The 21,922-nt window shown below is 43.1% G+C and overlaps 1 pseudogene across 1 annotated transcript; it reads left to right on the forward strand.

Moving 5' to 3' along the window:
- The first annotated feature begins 2,147 nt into the window (after nt 1–2,147).
- LOC311134077 (GTPase IMAP family member 8-like) lies at nt 2,148–8,010 on the forward strand (annotated as a pseudogene). The gene is made up of 6 exons: nt 2,148–2,154; nt 2,558–2,647; nt 2,766–2,926; nt 3,004–3,624; nt 3,734–4,428; nt 7,879–8,010. The product of its transcript is annotated as a GTPase IMAP family member 8-like (transcript).
- Nucleotides 8,011–21,922: the final 13,912 nt, after the last annotated feature.

Here is a 21,922-nt window from a genome sequence, read left to right on the forward strand (position 1 = left end):
TCTCACGTAGGTGTTCCTCTTGTCCAGGTGGGAAAGGGCAGTGTGGTGTGCAATAGAGATTGCATCATCTGTGGATCTGTTGGGGCGGTATGCAAATTGGAGTGGGTCTAGGGTTTCTGGGATAATGCTGTTGATGTGAGCCATGACCAGCCTTTCAAAGCACTTCATGGCTACAGACGTCAGTGCTACGGGTCGGTAGTCATTTAGGCAGGTTATCTTAGAGTCCTTGGGCACGGGGACTATGGTGGTCTGCTTTAAACATGTTGGTATTACAGACTCAGTCAGGGACATGTTGAAAATGTCAGTGAAGTTGGTCAGCACATGCTCGGAGTACACGTCCTGGTAATCCGTCTGGCCCTGCGGCCTTGTCAATATCTCTGGAAGTCTTGTGTCACTGGGCAGCTCGCGGCTTTGCTTCCCTTTGTAGTGTGTAATAGTTTTCAAGCCCTGCCACATCCGACGAGCGTCAGAGCCAGTGTAGTACGATTCAATCTTAGTCCTGTATTGACTCTTTGCCTGTTTGATGGTTTGTCGGAGGGCATAACGGGATTTCTTATAAGCGTCCGGGTTAGAGTCCCGCTCCTTGAAAGCGGCAGCTCTACCCTTTAGCTCAGTGCGGATGTTTCCTGTAATCCATGGCTTCTGGTTGGGGTATGTACGTACGGTCACTGTGGGGACGACATCATCGATGCACTTATTGATGAAGCCAGTGACTGATGTGGTGTACTCCTCAATGCGATCTGAAGAATCCCGGAACATGTTCCAGTCTGTGCTAGCAAAACAGTTCTGTAGCTTAGCATCTGCGTCATCTGACCACTTTTTTATTAACCGAGTCACTGGTACTTCCAGCTTTAGTTTTTGCTTATAAGCAGGAATCAGGAGGATAGAGTTATGGTCAGATTTGCCAAATGGAGGGCGAGGGAGAGCTTTGTATGCGTCTCTGTGTGTGGAGTAAAGGTGGTCTAGAGTTTTTTTTCCTCTGGTTGCACATTTAACATGCTGGTAGAAATGATGTAGAACGGATTTAAGTTTCCCTTCATTAAAGTCCATGGCCACTAGGAGCGCTGCATCTGGATGAGCGTTTTCCTGTTGATTTATGGCCTTATACAGCTCATTCAGTGCAATCTTAATTCCAGCATTGGTTTGTGGTGGTAAATAGACAGCTATGAAAAATATAGATGAAAACTCTACAGCTTATCATAAGATACTCTACCTCAGGCGAGCAAAACCTCGAGACTTCCTTAGTATTTGATTTTGTGCACCAGCTGTTGTTTACAAATATACACAGATCGCCACCCCTTGTCTTACCGGAGTCAGCGGTTCTATCCTGCCGATGTAGCATATAGCCCACTAGCTGTATGTTATCCATGTCGTCGTTCAGCCACGACTCGGTGAAACATGAGATATTACAGTTTTTAATGTCCCGTTGGTAGGATAACTGTAATCTTAAGTCATCCATTTTGTTCTCCAATGATTGAAGATTGGCTAATAGGATTGATGGGAGCGGCAGTTTACTCGCTCGCCGTCGGATCCTTACAAGGCACCCCAACCTACGTCCACGATATCTCTGTCTCTTCCTCATGCGAATGACAGGGATTTGGGCCTTGTCGGGTGTCTGTACGATATCCTTCGCGGCCGCCTCGTTGAAGAAAAAATCTTTGTCCAATACGAGGTGAGTAATCGCTGTCCTGATATCCAGAAGCTCTTTTTGGTTATAAGAGACGATGGCAGAAACATTATGTACAAAATAAATTACAAATAACACAGAAAAACACACATAATAGTACAATTGGTTAGAGGGCTGTAAAACGGCAGCCATCTTCTCCGGCGCTGTTCAATATGGAATAACAGCTCAATCTAATGTTTTACAGATTGAAGAGAGGAGAAACTGATACAGAAATGGCCACCAGGAATGTAAAGTCAGATTCTGGTAAGCACTTCAATTTTGAGATTATTATTTGACAAACCAAACCAAGGAGCTTTCAATTTTTTTGCATACTGTTGGCTGTGTTCAGATAAATATCAAGTAAACACCAAATAGTATTGCATTCATTCTTAAAGGCCTTCTTTAAAGCGACACTCTGTCATCTGTTTTCCCACTGTGACATGAGGAACTGCAAAGAGTCTCAGTGTATTTTACTTTTGCCATGGAAGGTGAGGTGAGTCGGCTAAGGTGCATGGGGCATTACTCAGACGTTAATGAATTGAAAGTCGGAAGGACAGCTTTAAACCTGTATTCAGAATGGAACCATTAGATGTGAATAAAGCATCTATCTCCCTCCCTCTCTCTCTCAGATGACTTCCTCCAACTCTCTGAGATGAGGATTGTGCTGCTGGGGTGCAGATAATCTGGGAAGAGTTCAGTAGGAAACACCATCCTGGGCAGAGAGGAGTTTGACCTGACAAAAACAGCTGTGTGTGAAGAGACAGGGAGAAGTAGCAGGACGGCAGGTCACTGTGGTCGTCACTCCAGGATGATGGAGGAATCATACTGTAGAGGAGACTCCTGAGCTGGTTAAACAGGAGATTGTCCACAGTGTGTCCCTCTGTCTTCCAGGACCCCACACTCTCCTGATGGTCAAACCGGTGAGGTTTTCATTCACTGACAAACACAGAAGATCAGAAGAGGAAAACCTGCAGCTTCTCAGTGAGACAGTCTGGAGTCACACCATAGTGCTGTTTACCCATGGGGACTGTCTAGGAGACACAACCATTGAGAGTGACAGGAAGGCCCTCCAGCGGCTTGTTGAGAAATGTGGAAACAGGTATCAACTTCCAGCACATTGCCCATGTGGGCTGGGACCCAAACTCAGGCTTCGATTTGAATAACCTGGACCCAGAGCTGAAGAACCTGTTTGACATGTGTGGAATCTCTGAGGCTCAGCTCAAAGACAAGGAGACATCCAAGGTCATCTACGACTTCATTGTGAGGAAAGGAGGGGTGGAGGCCGTCAAGGAGGAGCTCCATAGGCAAGCCTCCCCACCACCTCTACCCCCCATCAGAGTGGGTTCACTCCAACTCTGAGGATTGTGCTGCTGGGATACAGAGGAGGTGGGAGGAGTTCAGCAGGAAACGCCATCCTGGGAAGAGAAGAGTTTGCGTTAGGGACAACCGTTCAGTGTTTGAAGAGACAGGGAGAAGTAGCAGGACGTCAGGTCACTGTGGTCGACACTCCTGGATGGTGGAGGAATCACACTGTAGAGGAGACTCCTGAGCTGGTTAAAGATCAAATTGTGAACAGTGTGTACCTCTGTTTTCCTGGACCCCACACTCTCCTAATGGTCATAGCGGTGAGGTTTCATTCACAGAGAAACACAGAAGATCAGTAGAGGAACACCTGCAGCTTCTCAGTGAGACAGTCTGGAGTCACACCATAGTGCTGTTTACCCATGGGGACTGTCTAGGAGACACAACCATTGAGAGTGACAGGAAGGCCCTCCAGCGGCTTGTTGAGAAATGTGGAAACAGGTATCATGTCTTCAACAACAAGAACAGGGGTGATGGCACTCAGGTCACAGAGCTGCTGAAGAAGATAGAGGATATGGTGGCAGGAAGCAGAGGAGGCCATTATGAGATAGAAAATAGACAACTACCACCACCAGCAGCCACCCCAGCCACACCATGTCAACAAGAAGGAGAAGAAAGACAAGGGGAAGAAGCTCACCAAGGCAGTAATAGACACCCCCAGCAACTTCCAGCACATTGCCCATGTGGGCTGGGACCCAAACTCAGGCTTCGATTTGAATAACCTGGACCCAGAGCTGAAGAGCCTGTTTGACATGTGTGGAATCTCTGAGGCTCAGCTCAAAGACAAGGAGACATCCAAGGTCATCTACGACTTCATTGAGAGGAAAGGAGGGGTGGAGGCCATCAAGGAGGAGCTCCATAGGCAAGCCTCCCCACCACCTCTAACCCCCATCAGAGTGGGTTCACTCCAACTCTCCGAGCTGAGGATTGTGCTGCTGGGATACAGAGGAGGTGGGAGGAGTTCAGCAGGAAACGCCATCCTGGGAAGAGAAGAGTTTGTGTTAGGGACAACCGTTCAGTGTTTGAAGAGACAGGGAGAAGTAGCAGGACGTCAGGTCACTGTGGTCGACACTCCAGGATGGTGGAGGAATCACACTGTGGAGGAGACTCCTGAGCTGGTTAAAGATCAAATTGTGAACAGTGTGTACCTCTGTTTTCCTGGACTCCACACTCTCCTAATGGTCATAGCGGTGAGGTTTTCATTCACAGAGAAACACAGAAGATCAGTAGAGGAACACCTGCAGCTTCTCAGTGAGACAGTCTGGAGTCACACCATAGTGCTGTTTACCCATGGGGACTGTCTAGGAGACACAACCATTGAGAGTGACAGGAAGGCCCTCCAGCGACTTGTTGAGAAATGTGGAAACAGGTATCATGTCTTCAACAATAAGAACAGGGGTGTTTGTTCTCCCTCATCAATCAACACACAATACACCATAATGACAAAAGCAAAAACAGTTTTTTTGAAATGTATGGAAAGAAAACATTTTTTAAATATGACATTTACATAAGTATTCAGACCATTTACTCAGTACTTTGTTTAAGCACCTTTGGCAGCGATTACAGCCTTGTGTCTTCTTGGGTATGTCTTCTTGGGTAAGCTTGGCACAACTGTATTTGGGGAGTTTTTCCCATTCTTCTCTGCAGATCCTCTCAAGCTTTGTCAGGTTGGATGGGGAGTGTCGCTGCACAGCAATTTTCAGGTCTCTCCAGAGATGTTTGATCGAGTTCAAGTCTGGGCTCTGGCTGGGGCCACTCAGAGGCTAGTCCCGAAGCCACTCCTGCATTGTATTGGCTGTGTGCTTAGGGTCGTTGTCCTGTTGGAAGGTCTTGAGCACTCTGGAGCAGGTTTTCCTCAAGGATCTCTCTGTACTTTGCTCCGTTCATCTTTCCTTCGATCCTGACTAGTCTCCCAGTCCATGCCGCTAAAAAACATCCCCACATAATGATGCTGCCACCACCATGCTTCACCGTAGGAATGGTGCCAGTTTTCCTCCAGACATGACGCTTGGCATTCAGGCCAAAGAGTTCGATCTTGGTTTCATCAGACCAGAGAATCTTGTTTCTCATGGTCTGAGTCCTTAAGGTGCCTTTTGGCAAACTCCAAGCGGGCTGTCATGTGCCTTTTACTGAGGAGTGGCTTCCGTCTGGCCACTCTACAATAAAGGCCTGATTGTTGGAATGCTGCAGAGATCGTTGTCCGTCTGGAAGGTTCTCCCATCTCCACAGAGGAACTCTTGAGCTCTGTCAGAGTGACCATCGGGTTCTTGGTCACCTCCCTGACCAAGGCCCTTCTCCCCAAATTGCTGAGTTTGGCCAGGTAGCGAGCTCTAGAAGGATAATTGGTGGTACCAAACTTCTTCCATTTTAGAATGATGGAGCCCACTGTGTTGTTGGGGACATTCAATGCTGCAGAAATGTTTTGGTACCCTTCCCCAGATCTGTGCCTCGACACAATGCTGTCTCAGAGCTCTACGGACAATTCCTTCAACCTAATGGCTTGGTTTATGCTCTGACATGCGTTGTCACTGTGGGACCTTATTTAGACAGGTGTGTGCCTTTCCAAATCATGTCCAATCAATTGAATTTACCACAGGTGGACTCCAATCAAGTTATAGAAGCATCTCAAGAAAACATCAATGGAAACAGGATGCATCTGAGCTCAATTTTGAGTCTCTTAGCATCTGAATACTTATGTAAATAAGGTATTTCTATTTTATTCTTTTTAATACATTTGCAAAAAAATTCTAAAAACCTGTTTTCCCTTTATACTTTCCAAATGCACTGTATATCAATGTTTATAAAAGTTGGTACATTTGCTTTTATTGTTTTATAATTTACGAAAAAGATTGGTGTGTTTTTTCACTATCAAATCATGGTATGGGGTTGTTCAATGACAGAGATATATTTAAATGTTTTCTTAACTATCACTTGATAGTTTAATTTCACTGAGACAAATAATCATGTTTGTTGGTAAAACGCTATACACTGAGTGAACAAAACATTATGAACAGCTCTTTCCATGACATAGACTGACCAGGTTTACCCAGGTGAAAGCTATGATCTCTTATTGATGTCACTTGTTAAATCCACCTCAATCAGTGTAGATGAAGGGGAGGGGACAAAGTAATGAAGGATTTTTAAGCCTTGAGACAATTGAGACATGGATTGTGTATGTGTGCCATTCATAGGGTGAATGGGCAAGACAAAAGATTTAAGTGCCTTTGAACAGGATATGTTAGTTTGTGTCAAGAACTGCAACGCTGCTGGGTTTTTCACGCTCAACAGTTTCCCATATGTATCTATAATGGTCCATCAAACAAAGGGCTGTGGGAAGCATTGGCGTCAACATGGGCCAGCATCTCTGGGGAACGCTTTCGACACCTTGTAGAGTACATGCCCTGACAAACTGAGGCTGTTCTGAGGGCAAAAGGGGGGTTGCAACTCTATATTAGGAAGGTGTTCTTAATGTTTTGTATACTCAGTGTATTTCCAACTCACTGTCAGAAAAATAAGTAGTACTGCTAGGTTTTAAACAGTCATATGTTACAAATAACAACATTTATTATAATGAACTGTACAAATGCTACATTTATACATTAATATGAGATCTGTGTGGAAAACATTTCCATTTTAGTCATTTAGCAGATGCTCTTATCCAGAGCACCTTGCAGTAATTGCATTAATCTTTAGATAGCTAGGTGAGACAATCACATACAGTGAGGGAAAAAAGTATTTGATCCCCTGATGATTTTGTACGTTTGCCTCTGACAAAGACATGATCAGTCTATAATTTTAATGGTAGGTTTATTTGAACAGTGAGAGACAGAATAACAACAACAAAATCCAGAAAAACGCATGTCAAAAATGTTATACATTTATTTGCATTTTAATGAAAAACTTTGGGGACAACGTCATCGATGCACTTATTAATGAAGTCAGTGAATGATCTGGTAAACTCCTTAATGTTGATGAATCTCGGAACATATTCCAGTCTGTGCTAGCGAAACAGACCTGTAGCTTAGCATTTGTGTGTTCGGACCACTTCCGTACTAACTGTGTCACTGGTACTTCCTGTTTGAGTTTTTGCTTGTAAGCAGGAATCAGGAGGATAGAGTTATGGTTAGATTTGCCAAAGGAAGGGCGAGAGAGAGCCTTGTATGCGTTTCTGTGTGTGGAGTAAAGCACTACATCAGTATTAATATTATCAGTGAAGAATCCCGCTTATTCCATTGAGCAAGGCACTTAACCCTAATTTGCTCCAGCGGTGCTGTACTACTATGGCTGATCCTGTAAAACAACATATTTCACTGCACCTATTCGGTGTATACATCAAAAATCTAACAACAGTCCTTTGTTGATATCTGCCTTTCCCTACCATTAACATTGCTACTTTCTTTTGCCAACGTGACAAGACACATTGTAATCTGCTGTGAAGTGTGTCGCTGGCGGGTTAAAAGGAATTTTCTGGGTCCTTATTTTACCTTTGAACATGGCTCAGATTACAGACAGATAACAGACTGCTCTGGTAAACATTGTGGGGTATTGCAGACTTGTAATGATTTTGACTCTGAGCAGTAGGTGAGAGAAAGAGAGGGGGGGTGTCAGAGTGATATTTTTTCTGCCTCCTTTTAGCCACCAAGTGGCTAACACCAGGGATAAAACAACATGGTAATCAGATCTGGGTAACACCTCTGCTCCTTCACACCATCTTTCTCTTACCCTCACCCTGTCTTTCTTTTTCTACATATTGCTCTATCCCCCTCTCTCTATTTTTCACCACCATTCCACCCCGATTATTCTCTCTCTCGTTCCCCATGTCTCTCTTCCTCTCTCTCTCTGTCTTACAGTATTCCCAGGGGCCCAGAAGGGCCCATGAATTAATCATGAACATGGGCCCCCCAGACTCTGTGATCATCACCAACCTGTTCCAAAACATGTCGCCCCGCCACCTCTCCCTCCCTCGCATCTATAAGCAATGAAAATATAAGTAAATAAATCATTAGGAGCTCCGACAAGGGAACACACACGCAAACACACACACACACAATACATGACAGACTGAGATCAACCTCATAGACAGGAGTGTCCAGTATGACTTCTTAAGTATGTTGTACATTATTGCAACCCTAATCTTTAGTGTAGACCCATACAGATGGATAGAGGGCGCATACGCCACAAAGGCTGGTTTAGCATGGCCAGAGACATTGAAGGACAGTGGAAACCACTGCTGGTTGTTAGGGTGAGCACTAGCATACCGGACACCCTGTAGCCCTCGCAAGGTGGCCACAAGCTTGTCATTGATGTACACCTTTTTTTAAATAAATCATTTTGACAGTAACCCTCCGAAAATGCATTCATAAACCTTTTAAATTTCCACATGTACTAGGAAGCTAAGTGTTTGTTTCTTGGGCTTCAAGAATGATCAAAGTGCCTCAGGCCTTGAAAAATAAATCATTGAACTGATTGAAAGTAAAGGGATAACTGTGAACAAATGTCGTGGTCAAGGTTATGACACTGCCAGTGCAATGAGCTTATTTAGGTGTTCAAAAGCACATATCAGACCTAGAGCCTAATGCGTCTTAGGTATTTCTTTATTAGTTTTAGTTTAAAAAAAGATCTCTCCGCAGAAGAGACAGTTACAGGGATGGTAAAAACAGCTTGATTGCAACATCAGGGAAACTGGGCAGAAGGGAGTTGTGCTTCAAATACAGCAGTTCTGCAAGTATAGCAGTTCATTCTCCTTAATTGCCAGACTCAACACGTTACGGACAGAGATTAACTGTATAGGAAGCTCTGGGGTCAGGGCATCTGGATACAGAACAGCCAATAAATTGGCAGATGCAAACAGATTATCATCTTTAGCAGACAACAGTTCTTAAGGGCTTGAACAAAGAAAAAAAAGGGTTTGTGATTTCGTTTATACTGGTAAACCGCCGTTTTGAGTTGTGTGGTTGCAATTGTAACAGTCCCTTATCTCTGGTATATTTTGGCATCCATCAATCAAATTGTGTGCCACGCAATGGACATATAACGCACACGGTCTCAGGAAAGACTGTCTGGGTTGGAAATACTCAGTATAGAAAGCCGTCGGGACCGCAACCTGGGCCTACAAAACGTGGTGAAAACATTTGCACTCAAAAAAGGAGGACTTCAGGAGACCAGGGGAGTCTCTCAAGTTGGATTTAATTTGATTTAATTTAATTTACCGCTGAGTTCAACAATAAAGTGGCAAAATTTATCCTCAAGCCGACTACTTCTTTACTCATTGTTAGGCTATTTCATGTGGATTTTTGTATTTTTATAGCTGTATAGCGTAGTGTGAAATGTTAGGCTTAACATGAGAAAATGACGACCAAATAGGCCTACCAGTAAACATCTATCTATTAGCTAAAGCAAAGCTATACATGCCCTGGCACCACAGAAAGCCTATCATCAATTCAATAGGCATGCAGCAACATAGACATGTCACAATTTCAGCACCATGGACAGCGATCAGTAGTCTATACTATGTGAGTGGCTGTCTGGCTGGCATATTCCATTTTATTTTATTTTAGGGGTGAACTCCGACCTTGCGGGGGTCCAGAGAAACTACGTTACGCTAGTGAGGGTGAGGTGCTAGAGTCCTCTAGTATTTGAGACATGACCAAAAATCTTAAGCCCTGGGCCTCGTTTCCCAGCTGCGATGTAAACTTAAGCATCGTATTTACGAGCCAACTTTTTAAGAGTGTTTCCCAAACAAGCACGTAAACTGAACCTGTAAGTGCCACAGCACTTAAGTTGGAAGTAGAAGCCTAAGTATTGCTGTCCATTAGTTTACTCCAATTAGGGGAGGGGTGGTAGGGTTAGGGGAAAATAAGAAGGAAAATATATTTTAAAATATATATCTATTTAAAATAATATATATATTGACCAAAATAAGAAATATATATATACAGTGTATTCGGAAAGTTTGACTTTTTCCACATTTTGTTACGTTACAGCCTTATTCAGCAATCTACACAGAAAACCCAAAATAGACAAAGCGGAAACAGGTTTTTAGAATTTTTTTGCAAATGTATTAAAAATAATAAACAGAAATACCTTATTTACATAAGTATTCAGACCCTTTGCTGTGAGATTCGAAATTGAGCTCAGGTGCATCTTGTTTCCATTGATCATCCTTGAGATGTTTCTACAACTTGATTGGAGTCCATCTGTGGTAAATGTAATTGATTGGACATGATTTGGAAAGGCACACATCTGTCTATATAAGGTCCCACCGTTGACAGTGCATGTCAGAGCAAAAACCAAGCCATGAGGGCGAAGGAATTGTCCGTAGCGTTCAGACAGGATTGTTTCAAGGCACAGATCTGGGGAAGGGTACCAAAACAATTATGCAGCATTGTAGGTCCCCAAGAGCACTGTGGCCTCCATCATTCTTAAATGGAAGAAGTTTGGAACCACCAAGACTCTTCCTAGAGTTAGCCGCCCAGCCAAACTGAGCAATCGGGGAGAAGGGCCTTGTTCAGGGAGGTGACCAAGAACCTGATGGTCATTCTGACAGAGCTCTAGAGTTCCTCTGTGTAGATGTGAGAACCTTCCAGAAGGACAACCATCTCTGCAGCACTCCACCAATCAGGCCTTTATGGTAGAGTGGCCAGACGGAAGCCACTCCTCAGTTAAAGGCACATGACAGCCCGCTTGGAGTTTGCCTAAAGGATCATGTTGTGGGGATGTTTTTCAGCGGCAGGGACTGGGAGACTAGTCAGGATCGAGGCAAAGATGAACGGAGCAAAGTACAGAGAGATCCTTGATGAAAACCTGCTCCAGAGCGCTCAGGACCTCAGACTGGGGGCGTAGGTTCACCTTCCAACAGGACAACGACCCTAAGCACACAGCCAAGAGAATGCAGGAGTGGCTTCGGGACAAGTCTCTGAATGTCCTTGAGTGGACCAGCTAGAGCCCGGACTTGAAACCGATCGAACAGCTCTGAAGAGACCTGAAAATAGCTGTGCAGCGACGCTCCCCATTCAACCTGACAGAGCTTGAGAGGATCTGCAGAGAAGAATGGAAGAAACTCCCCAAACACAGATGTGCCAGGCTTGTAGCGTCATACCCAAGAAGAGTAAAGGGTCTGAAACGTATGTATTTTTATTTTTTTTATCAATTAGAATGTTTTTTTTTCAAAGTGTGTTTTCTTTGTCATTATGGGGTTTTGTGTGTAAACAAGTAATATATTTTAGAATAAGGCTGTAATGAAACAAAATGTTGAAAAAGTCAAGGCGTCTGAATCCTTTCCGAAGTCACTGCATAAGGTGGGGGGGGAAAGAGCATGTTCGGCTTATGGGTGCTGTCCAGTTCCCTGGTGCTGAAATCGATGCCGCTTGCGTCATAAGCAAACACGACTAACAGCCCACATTTCATGTGAAACGTAGGCTAGGCCTTTACATTTCGCACAATAGTTTTATTTTTCCACCATTCATTTTTCCCATAGGGGATTTTAGAAATATAAAATAACAGCTGTGTTTCATGTAGGCTTACCCTGGCATGACATTTTGATAACCATGTAGAGCTCTCTAGGACAAGGTGACTTTTATCAATATATTCGCTTGTATTTACCCCCCAAAAATGAAATGGTAATTAGCTGCTAATGTGGCTATCATAAAGAACTACAAATGCCATTATGATCTGGACGAGACTGCCGAATCGGGGCAAAGGTAAAAATCTCAGGATTAACTATCTAATGTTAGATAAATGCAGTAATTAATAAATTGGCTACATTTCTTTAAATGGACAATTCTGTGAACTGTCCTAAAATGACACAATACCTGTTAGCAAATGTGTCAGCTAGAGAAGACAACATTAGCTTTCAGGGATTTGTAGTCTTGCATGATGTCTACTTTGATGCTAATTAGCATTTTCAAATCTGAGAGTAAATAAAGCCAAATATATTGATAAAAGTAATCTTGTCTGAGAGAGATTTACATGGTTATCAAAACGTCACGCCAGGGTAAGCCTACATGAAACACAGTCCCCTATGGGAAAAATTAATGGTGGAAAAACGATTGGAACCATTTTCCTGCTTGACCGCTAGGTTTTATAGGTATTATGACACCTCCACTGTGGGGTTCTATTATTGTGAGTCTGCAATGTGCTCAGGTTGGTGATGATATGCTCATTATATACACAACGGACTGCGCGGCCGGCACCGCTAGTTATGTTGGAGAGGAACAATCCGCTGAATAGTAGCCATGCTCAGCTGTTCTCATAGACTAGACCTAACATAGTAAATGTAAATCCGAGACACTCAAATTAGTGTGATATGTTACGTTTGGTATGGTTACATAAGATAGAAGGTTACTTAAGGAAAAAACAAGCTAATTAGCAACCTTTCAACTACTTTTTAGCTACTTTGAAACGACTTAGCATGTTACCTAACCCTTCCCCTAACCCTAACCTTTACCCTTTAACCTATCTCCTAACCCCTAGAATAACTATCATTAGCATTAGCCAGCTATTCAACGTTAGCCACAACAAATCAGAATTCGTAACAAATCATACGTCTAGCAAATTCGTAACATACACTACCGGTCAAAAGTTTTAGAACACCTACTCATTCAAGGGTTTTCTTTATTTTTACTATTTTCTACATTGTAGAATAACAGTAAAGACATAAAAACTATGAAATAACACACATGGAATCATGTAGTAACCAAAAAAGTGTTAAACAAATCAAAAACTATTTTATATTTGAGATTCTTCAAATAGCCACTCTTTGCCTTGATGAAATTTACATTAGAAGAATTAAACAAGGACAGCACTCTGGTGCTGTTAATGTGAAATGGAAATGTCTAGGAGCAACAACTGCTCAGCCGCGAAGTGGTAAGCCACATAAGCTCATAGAACGGGACCGCTGAATGCTGAAGCACGTGGCACATAAAAATCGTCTGTCCTCTGTTGCAACACTCACTACCGAGTTCCAAACTGCCCCTGGAAGCAACGGCAGCACAATAACTGTTCGTCAGGGGCTTTGTGAAATGGGTTTCCATGGCCGAGCAGCCGCACACAAAGCGAGGTCCATACAGAAATGGTTTGTTGAGATTGGTGTGGAAGAACTTGACTGGCCTGCACAGAGCCTTGACCTTAACCCCATCGAACACCTTTGGGATGAATTGGAACGCCGACTGCCAACATCAGTGCCTGACCTCATTAATGCTCTTGTGGCTGAACGGATGCAAGTCCCCGCAGCAATGTTCCAACATCTCGTGGAAAGCATTCGCCTGGCATAGAAAATGTGCTCTCTTGTCAGGACACTGTTCAGAGGAGCTAGCCAACTACACGGCTAACGTAATCACTTCACACTGAAGCTGGTAAGACAGCAAAGTAGCTGCATATCATGCCGTTTTGACCTGTAAAATTAACACAGGCACTGGGATTCCATAATTATCCTTCAGTCTGTCGAACCACAGATATACAGTACAGTATGTGTTCCATTTCTCTTTCATCAATACGTTTTACATTTGTTTTCTTTTTTACTACTGTGTCTGCAAGGGGAGATGTCGGAGAAACAGACTTGAGACACTGTTATTGAATTAATCATCTAAATTTGACAATTTCATGGCCTACTGAATGTAATGCTTCCCTCATGTTATGTCACCCTTCAACACAGAGAGTGTGATGTCTGCCAGTCTACATACAGTGCCTTGCAAAAGTATTCATCCCCTTGGCGTTTTTCCAATTTTGTTGCATTACAACCTGTAATTTAAATGGATTTTTAATTGGATTTCATGTAATGGACATACACAAAATAGTCAAAATTGGTGATGTGAAATGAAAAAAATAACTTGTTTCAAAAAATTCTAAAAAAGAAATAACGAAAAAGTGGTGCGTGCATATGTATTCACCCCCTTTGCTATGAAGCCCCTAAATAAGATCTGGTGCAACCACTTACCTTCAGAAGTCACATAATTAGTTAAATAAAGTCCACCTGTGTGCAATCTAAGCGTCACATGATCTCAGTATATATACACCTGTTCTGAAAGGCCCCAGAGTCTGCAACACCACCAATCAAGCGGCACCATGAAGACCAAGGAGTTCCCAAACAGGTCAGGGACAAAGTTGTGGAGAAGTACAGATCAGGGTTGGGTTATAAAAAAATATCCGAAACTTTGAACATACAACGGAGCACCATTAAATCCATTATTAAAAAATGGAAAGAATATGGCACCGCAACAAACCTGCCAAGAGAGGGCCGCCCACCAAAACTCTCGGACCAGGCAAGGAGGGCACTAATCAGAGAGGCAACAAAGAGACCAAAGATAACCCTGAAGGAACTGCGAAGCTCCACAGTGGAGATTGGATTATCTGTCCATAGAACCACTTTAAGCCGTACTCTCCACAGAGCTGGGCTTTACGGAATAGTGGCCAGAAAACAGTAAAAAAAAAATAAGCAAACAGGTTTGGTGTTCGCAGAAAGGCATGTGGGAGACTCCCCAAACATATGAAAGAAGGTACTCTGGTCAGATGAGACAAAAATTGAGCTTTTTGGCCATCAAGGAAAACGGTATGTCTGGCGCAAACCCAACACTTCTCATCACCTCGAAAACACCATCCCCACAGTGAAGCATGGTGGTGGCAACATCATGCTGTGGGGATGTTTTTCATTGGCAGGGACTGGGAAACTGGTCAGAATTGAAGGAATGATGGATGGCGCTAAATACAGGGAAATTCTTGAGGGAAATCTGTTTCAGTCTTCCAGAGATTTGAGACTGGGATGGAGGTTCACCTTCCGGCAGGACAATTACTTTAATCATACTGCTAAAGCATCACTCGAGTGGTTTAAGGGGAAACATTTAAATGTCTTGGAATGGCCTAGTCAAAGCCCAGACCTCAATCCAATTGAGAATCTGTGGTATGACTTAAAGATTGCTGTACACCAGCAGAACCCATCCAACTTGAAGGAGCCGGAGAAGTTTTGCCTTGAAGAATGGGCAAAATTCCCAGTGGCTAGATGTGCCAAGCTTATAGAGACACACCCCAAGAGACTTGCAGCTGTAATTGCTGCAAAAGGTGGCACTACAAAGTATTGACTTTGGGGGGGGTGAATAGTTAGGCACGCTCAAGTTATGTTTTTTAGTCTTATTTCTTGTTTGTTTCACCATTTTTATTTCATTTTGCATCTTCAAAGTGGTAGGCATGTTGTGTAAATCAAATGATACAAACCCCAAAAAAATCCATTTTAATTCCAGGTTGTAAGGCATCAAAATAGGAAAAATGCCAAGGGGGGTGAATACTTTCGCAAGCCACTGTATCCATAAAAATTATGCTGATTCATGATTTTGACTGGCTGAGAAAAGATGTATGTCTCGTCCTGACATGTTAACCTCTACGGGATCAGTGTCCCGTATACGGGACGGTTGAGCTAACATGCGCTAATGTGATTAGCATGACTGTTGTAAGTAACAGCAAACTTTCCAGGACATAGACATGTCTTATATGGCAGAAAGCATAAATTATTTTTAATCTAACTGCACTGTCCAATTTACAGTAGTTATTACAGTGAAAAAATACCATGCTATTGTTGGAGGAGAGTGCACAACAAAAAACGTATCACGGCAACTGGTTTGATACATTCACCTCTGAATGTAAATAATGTACTTACATTGAGTAATCTTGCTCTGATTTGTCATCCTGAGGGTCCCAGAGATAAAATGTAGCATTGTTTTGTTTGATAAAATCAATTTTTATATTCAAATGTAGGAACTGGTTTCTACAGTTTGAACCCTTGCTGTCTCTGGCTCCACACCCACCATGGCCGGCCATCTAGATGTGTGAAAGTTAGTGTTTAAGCTAATGATCCATCATGTATGACATTCCTGGGAGTGTGTGAACTTACATTTTGTATTACCATATCATTTTTGTATGTTTTCTATAGTTATGTACTTGAAAATGTATCAATTGACCAATTCGGCACATTTGTGCAGACTTGATACAAAATAGTCCAGTGTTGCAATGCTTCACTGGATCAGTCTGAAACGTTGCACACACACTGCTCTCCTAGTGTCCAAAATCTAAATTGCGCCTAAACTGCAATATTATATTGTGGCCTTTTTCTTGCATTTCAAAGATGATGGAACAAAACAATTAATGGAAAACGCATGTTTATTTTGTTTGTCTTATGTAGCTCAGCTGGTAGAGCATGGTGCTTGCAACACCAGGGTTGTGGGTTCGATTCCCACGGGGGGCCAGGGGGGCCAGTATGAAAATGTATGCACTCACTAACTGTAAGTCGCTCTGGATAAGAGTGTCTGCTAAATGACTAAAATGTAAATGTAATCTAATGTGTTATGTTCTCCTACATTAATTTCACATTTCCACAAACTTCAAAGTGTTTCCTTTCAAATGGTATCAAGAAAATGCATATCCTTGCTTCAGATCCTGGGAGACAGGCAGTTAGATTTGGGTATGTCATTTTAGGTGAAAATTGACAAAAAGGGTCCGATCCTTAAGAGGTTAATTCTCAATAGGACAGTGATCGAATTTCAATATTGAAACAACGTTGCAAATGTCGAGAGACAGACAGCAACGTTTGTTCAAACTCCCGTTGTTGCAAACCAAATGTTAGGCTAGAAGCAAGGGGAAATAATGTTTAGATACTTTTTACAGTGGAGATCAAGTTAATGAATTGGGCTGATGGGTTTTTTAATATGGCTTAGAACACGTCTCAACCAATCATAATGCTAGTTTTGACCAACCCGTTGAATAAATGGTCATTGAATTGGTGAAGGCGCCATGTAGGGGAGAGATAGGGATGAATTACTTCTCCAAAGAGAGACATATAGGATCATTTTAAATATGTATTTGTAACATTTTTACTCTTTTTGTTCTTTGGATTATAAATGATATGAGTATTCAACACCCAATCTAAGTTTAAGTAAGTTGGAGTCGAGCACGTTGTTTATCTTTTCATGAAATATGACATTAGATCCTATACATTACCTAAATTAAACAGTTATCATCGTATGATTATGCCCATTTACAAAAAAAACACCTATAACTTGATTTAGAATTATATCTTGTGAGGAAAGGCAGAAAAGAAGCCTAACGATGCACTTTGGCTGCTCTACGAGTAGTCTGGATCACTCGTAGAAGTGCAAAGGTTTTTAAGAGCCATTACTAAAGAATGATTTTGGGAAACACATCGGCTCCTAAAGATACATCGTAAGATGGATATAAAGATGTTAATGCTACAAAGGCTTTGGGAAACGAGGCCCTGGGCCTGGTTTCCCAAAAGCATCTTAAGGCTAAGTGTTCTAATGATAAACTTATCCTTAACATGCTTTTGGGAAACTGGGCACAGGTCAGTTTGAAGTTTCTCAGGTAAGCTAACAACAATTAGTCTTATACTGGAAACCTGGTAAATGTTTTATTTCTGCTTCTTTCTGTTTCTGATCAAACAGTCTCTCTTTCTCTGTTTCTCTCTCCCAGTCTATGTCTTCTTATGAGTATTTTTCTCCTTGTCCCTGTAAGGCTCAGTCTCGTTCCAACCCCTAGGCAAGCAATCTGAAATGGCAACAGATGAGGAAGAATTCTTTATACTTCTTCTACCTCTTCCTTCTACAGACCTTCCTCCAACATGCGCTCGCGCTCTCTCTCTCTCTCTCTCTCTCTCTCTCTCTCTCTCTCTCTCTCTCTCTTCTACTCTGTCCTCCTACACTCTCTTCATCTGTCTCTTTCATTCAATCTCACTTCATTCTAGCTCTATGCACTCACTCGTTCTATGTTAAAAATTCAACACTTGTATTACATAATACCCACAGTACATCCACTGAAAGCCCAAGTGGACATTGCACACTGTACCAGTTGAGTAATGACAGCACTTGTACACATTCAGTAATGGTTTCAATGCAGAGAGCAAATGGAGGTAGTAGCCTTCTCTCCAGACAAAGCTATTGACCTTTAGATGTAGCCACAATACTTCCCAACCTATCATAATGTCTGTATTACATTAAAACGGCACACAGCAAATGGCAGTATGATGAAACAGCTGAACAGTGTTCATTTTAGGACACCCTCAGCCTCATACCTCACCCCTTCTTGAGTCAATTGGGTTAACGATTGATTCAAGGAGAGGTGAGGTATGAGGCTTGAGGCCGATAGTGTCTTAAAATGGACACCATAAGACAGAATAGTGACGAAGGGACATCCAGAATATATTTCAGGTTGTTGGTGAAGTACTTTTCATCTAAAATCAAATCCTTCTGTAGCTCACTTGGTAGAGCATGGCGCTTGCAATGCCAGAGTTGTGGGTTCGTTTCCCACGGGGGGCCAGTATGAAAAATGTATGCACTCACTAACTGTAAGTCGCTCCTTTATGGCTGTGTTTAAACAGGCAGCCTAATTCTGATATTTTGCCCAATAAGTGTAAACTAAGGATCTGACCTGATTAGTCAGAAAAGCAATTAGTGGCAAAAAGATCAGAATTGGTCTGCCTGTGTAAACCCAGTCTTAGTAGTCTGCTAAAAACTGATATATTCTAAGAGTCCAAGTTGTTTTGGAACGTGCTTCAGTGGCAGAATGAGGCGTGGAGGAACAGCTGAGCCTCAGAGGACAGAGGGAGGTAGAGGAGCAGAAGGCTGCCAGGAGGGTTGGCCTCTTCTCAGGGAGAGGAGGAGGAGGGATGGGATGGGCACTCTCAAAATGTCCAAAACAAATCAGTTTCTTCCTTGCCTCCTGTCCTTCATGAGCAGGTGAGAGCCAGCCCAATGAGACTTTTCCAATCATTGCAGATAAAGGGGAGGAGATGAGGATAGGACAGGTTTTTAAGAAGATGATGTAGAGCCTGTATCTCTCCTTCTCTCTCTGGCGTCCTCTTCCTTTCTCTTTCTGTCTCTCTCATTCCTACTCGTATTTGTTCTCCTGCCACATTCTCTCCATTTCTATCCCTCTCTCCATGCCTTTTTCCAGGAAAGACGCCTGGCAGGTATCATGTGCCAGTATAGTATCACATGTGCTGCTATACCAGGAGAGGGTGTCAAACACAGACATTGGCACAGTATGCCAAGCACCGAGGGTGGCGCTGTGGCATACCTAATGACTTTAGAGAAACACAAACATATGCCCGCTTTAATTTCAGCCCCCAGCCATGTCCTGGCCTAGCTAGCCTTTATCTCTTTGGCGTCCAATAGGACAAATAGAGCATCTTCCCTATTAACTATAATATACCTATTCAATCCCATTTAGAGTTGGATTTCCCAAAAGCATCGCAACACTAAGATCATCTTTTGTCTATTTATTTCAATGCTTTTGGGAAATTCAGCCTTGATCTGTGAAAATCGAAAACAGATTAAGTTGTATAGATTTCAATAGATTCTGCAGCAGATAAATAGCATGTACGAATCGAGCACAATTGACACTGACGCACATAGGCTTAGTAACCACCTTGCAAATTAAGGATATGATCTTGTTGCTTTGCAGGTACAGTTCAATGTCTTGTTAAATACAGCAGTACTCAAAGCTTGGGATTTTGAAACATGATGTTCTGAAAAGAGATGGCATAAAAACCCAGACAGAGAAAATGAAGGGAAAGGAAGGAGTGAAAAGAGAAAGAGGGTACAAAAGGTGGGAAAAGACAAGGTTGGGAAAGGACACGGAGAACAGATTATTGAGAAAATGGGAGAACAGACATGTGCAAAGAAATAAAAAAGAGAGAAAGTGAAATTAGTAAGCAAGAGAGAGGGAGAGAGAGAGTGATAGAGAGAGAGCGAGAGAGAGAGAGAGATGTAGAGAGAGATGTAGAGAAAAATAGAGATAGACAGACAGAGAGAGGATGAGGTAGATATCCAAAGGGAGGGAGATGTAGAGAGAATCATGACCCAGAGAGAACCAGCTGCCCGGCTTCATTCTGATATGCAAGTTTATAGTGTCAGCCTTGTCTCTGGCGGCCATGTTACAAAGGTGCTTCCTAAGTAGGAACAAGCAATTACAGTGGCCTAGAGGGTAAGAGCACACCCTTTAATAGACAATTTACTGAAGGTCTCTATCTAGCCTTAATGAAATGAGGGTCAAATGCAATGAACTCCCGGGGAAGGACTGCCCGTTCCATGATCTCGCCATCACGGTTGACAACTCCGTTGTGTCCTCCTCCCAGAGTGCGAAGAGCCTTGGCGTGACCCTGGACAACACCCTGTCGTTCCCCGCTAACATCAAGGCGGTGACCCGATCCTGTAGGTTCATGCTCTACAACATTCGGAGAGTACGACCCTGCCTTACACAGGAAGCGGCACAGGTCCTAATCCAGGCACTTGTCATCTCCCGTCTGGATTACTGCAACTCGCTGTTGGCTGGGCTCCCTGCCTGTGCCATTAAACCCCTACAACTCATCCAGAATGCCGCAGCCCGTCTGGTGTTCAACCTTCCCAAGTTCTCTCACGTCACCCCGCTCCTCCGCACACTCCACTGGCTTCCAGTTGAAGCTCGCATCTGCTACAAGACCATGGTGCTTGCCTACGGAGCTGTGAGGGGAACGGCACCGCCGTACCTTTAGGCTCTGATCAGTCCCTACACCCAAACGAGGGCATTGCATTCATCCACCTCTGGCCTGCTGGCTCCCCTACCTCTGCGGAAGCACAGTTCCCGCTCAGCCCAGTCAAAACTGTTCGCTGCTCTGGCACCCCAATGGTGGAACAAGCTCCCTCACGACGCCAGGACAGTGGAGTCACTCACCACCTTCCGGAGACATTTGAAACCCCACCTCTTTAAGGAATACCTGGGATAGGATAAAGTAATCCTTCTACTTCTATATGTATAATTAGGATATTGAGCAATATATATGTGGATATAGAGCACCATGTAGAGGATATAGAGCACCATATAGAGGATATAGAGCACCATGTAGAGGTGGATATAGAGCACCATATAGAGGTTATAGAGCACCATATAGAGGACATAGAGCACCATAGAGGATATAGAGCCCCATGTAGAGGTGGATATAGAGCACCATAGAGGATATAGAGCACCATGTAGAGGTAGATATAGAGCACCATATAGAGGTTATAGAGCACCATTTAGAGGATATAGAGCATCATATAGAGGTGGATATAGAGCACCATATAGACGATATAGAGCACCATGTAGAGGTGGATATAGAGCACCATATAGAGGATATAGAGCACCATGTATAGGTGGATATAGAGCACCATAGAGGATATAGAGCACCATATAGAGGTTATAGAGCACCATATAGAGGATATAGAGCATCATATATAGGTGGATATAGAGCACCATATAGAGGATATAGAGCACCATGTAGAGGTGTATATAGAGCACCATAGAGTATATAGAGCACCATATAGAGGATATAGAGCATCATATATAGGTTGATATAGAGCACCATATAGAGGTTAGAGAGCACCATATAGAGGACATAGAGCACCATAGAGGATATAGAGCCCCATGTAGAGGTGGATATAGAGCACCATAGAGGATATAGAGCACCATGTAGAGGTAGATATAGAGCACCATATAGAGGTTATAGAGCACCATATAGAGGATATAGAGCATCATATAGATTTGGATATAGAGCACCATATAGAGGTTATAGAGCACCATATAGAGGATATAGAGCATCATATAGAGGTGGATATAGAGCACCATATAGAGGATATAGAGCACCATGTAGAGGTGGATATAGAGCACCATATAGAGGATATAGAGCACCATGAGAACCATGTCTCCTGAGTGGCGCAGTGGTCTAAGGCACTGCTTCGCAGTGCTAACTGTGCCACTAGAGATCCTGGTTCGAATCCAGGCTCTGTCGCAGCCGGCCGCGACCGGGAGACTCATGGGCGGCGCACAATTGGCCCAGCGTCGTCCAGGGTAGGGGAGGGAATGGCCGGCAGGGATGTAGCTCAG

Source organism: Coregonus lavaretus, assembly GCF_964263955.1.
Source record: "Coregonus lavaretus genome assembly, chromosome: 8".
Taxonomy (NCBI): Eukaryota; Metazoa; Chordata; class Actinopteri; order Salmoniformes; family Salmonidae; genus Coregonus; species Coregonus lavaretus.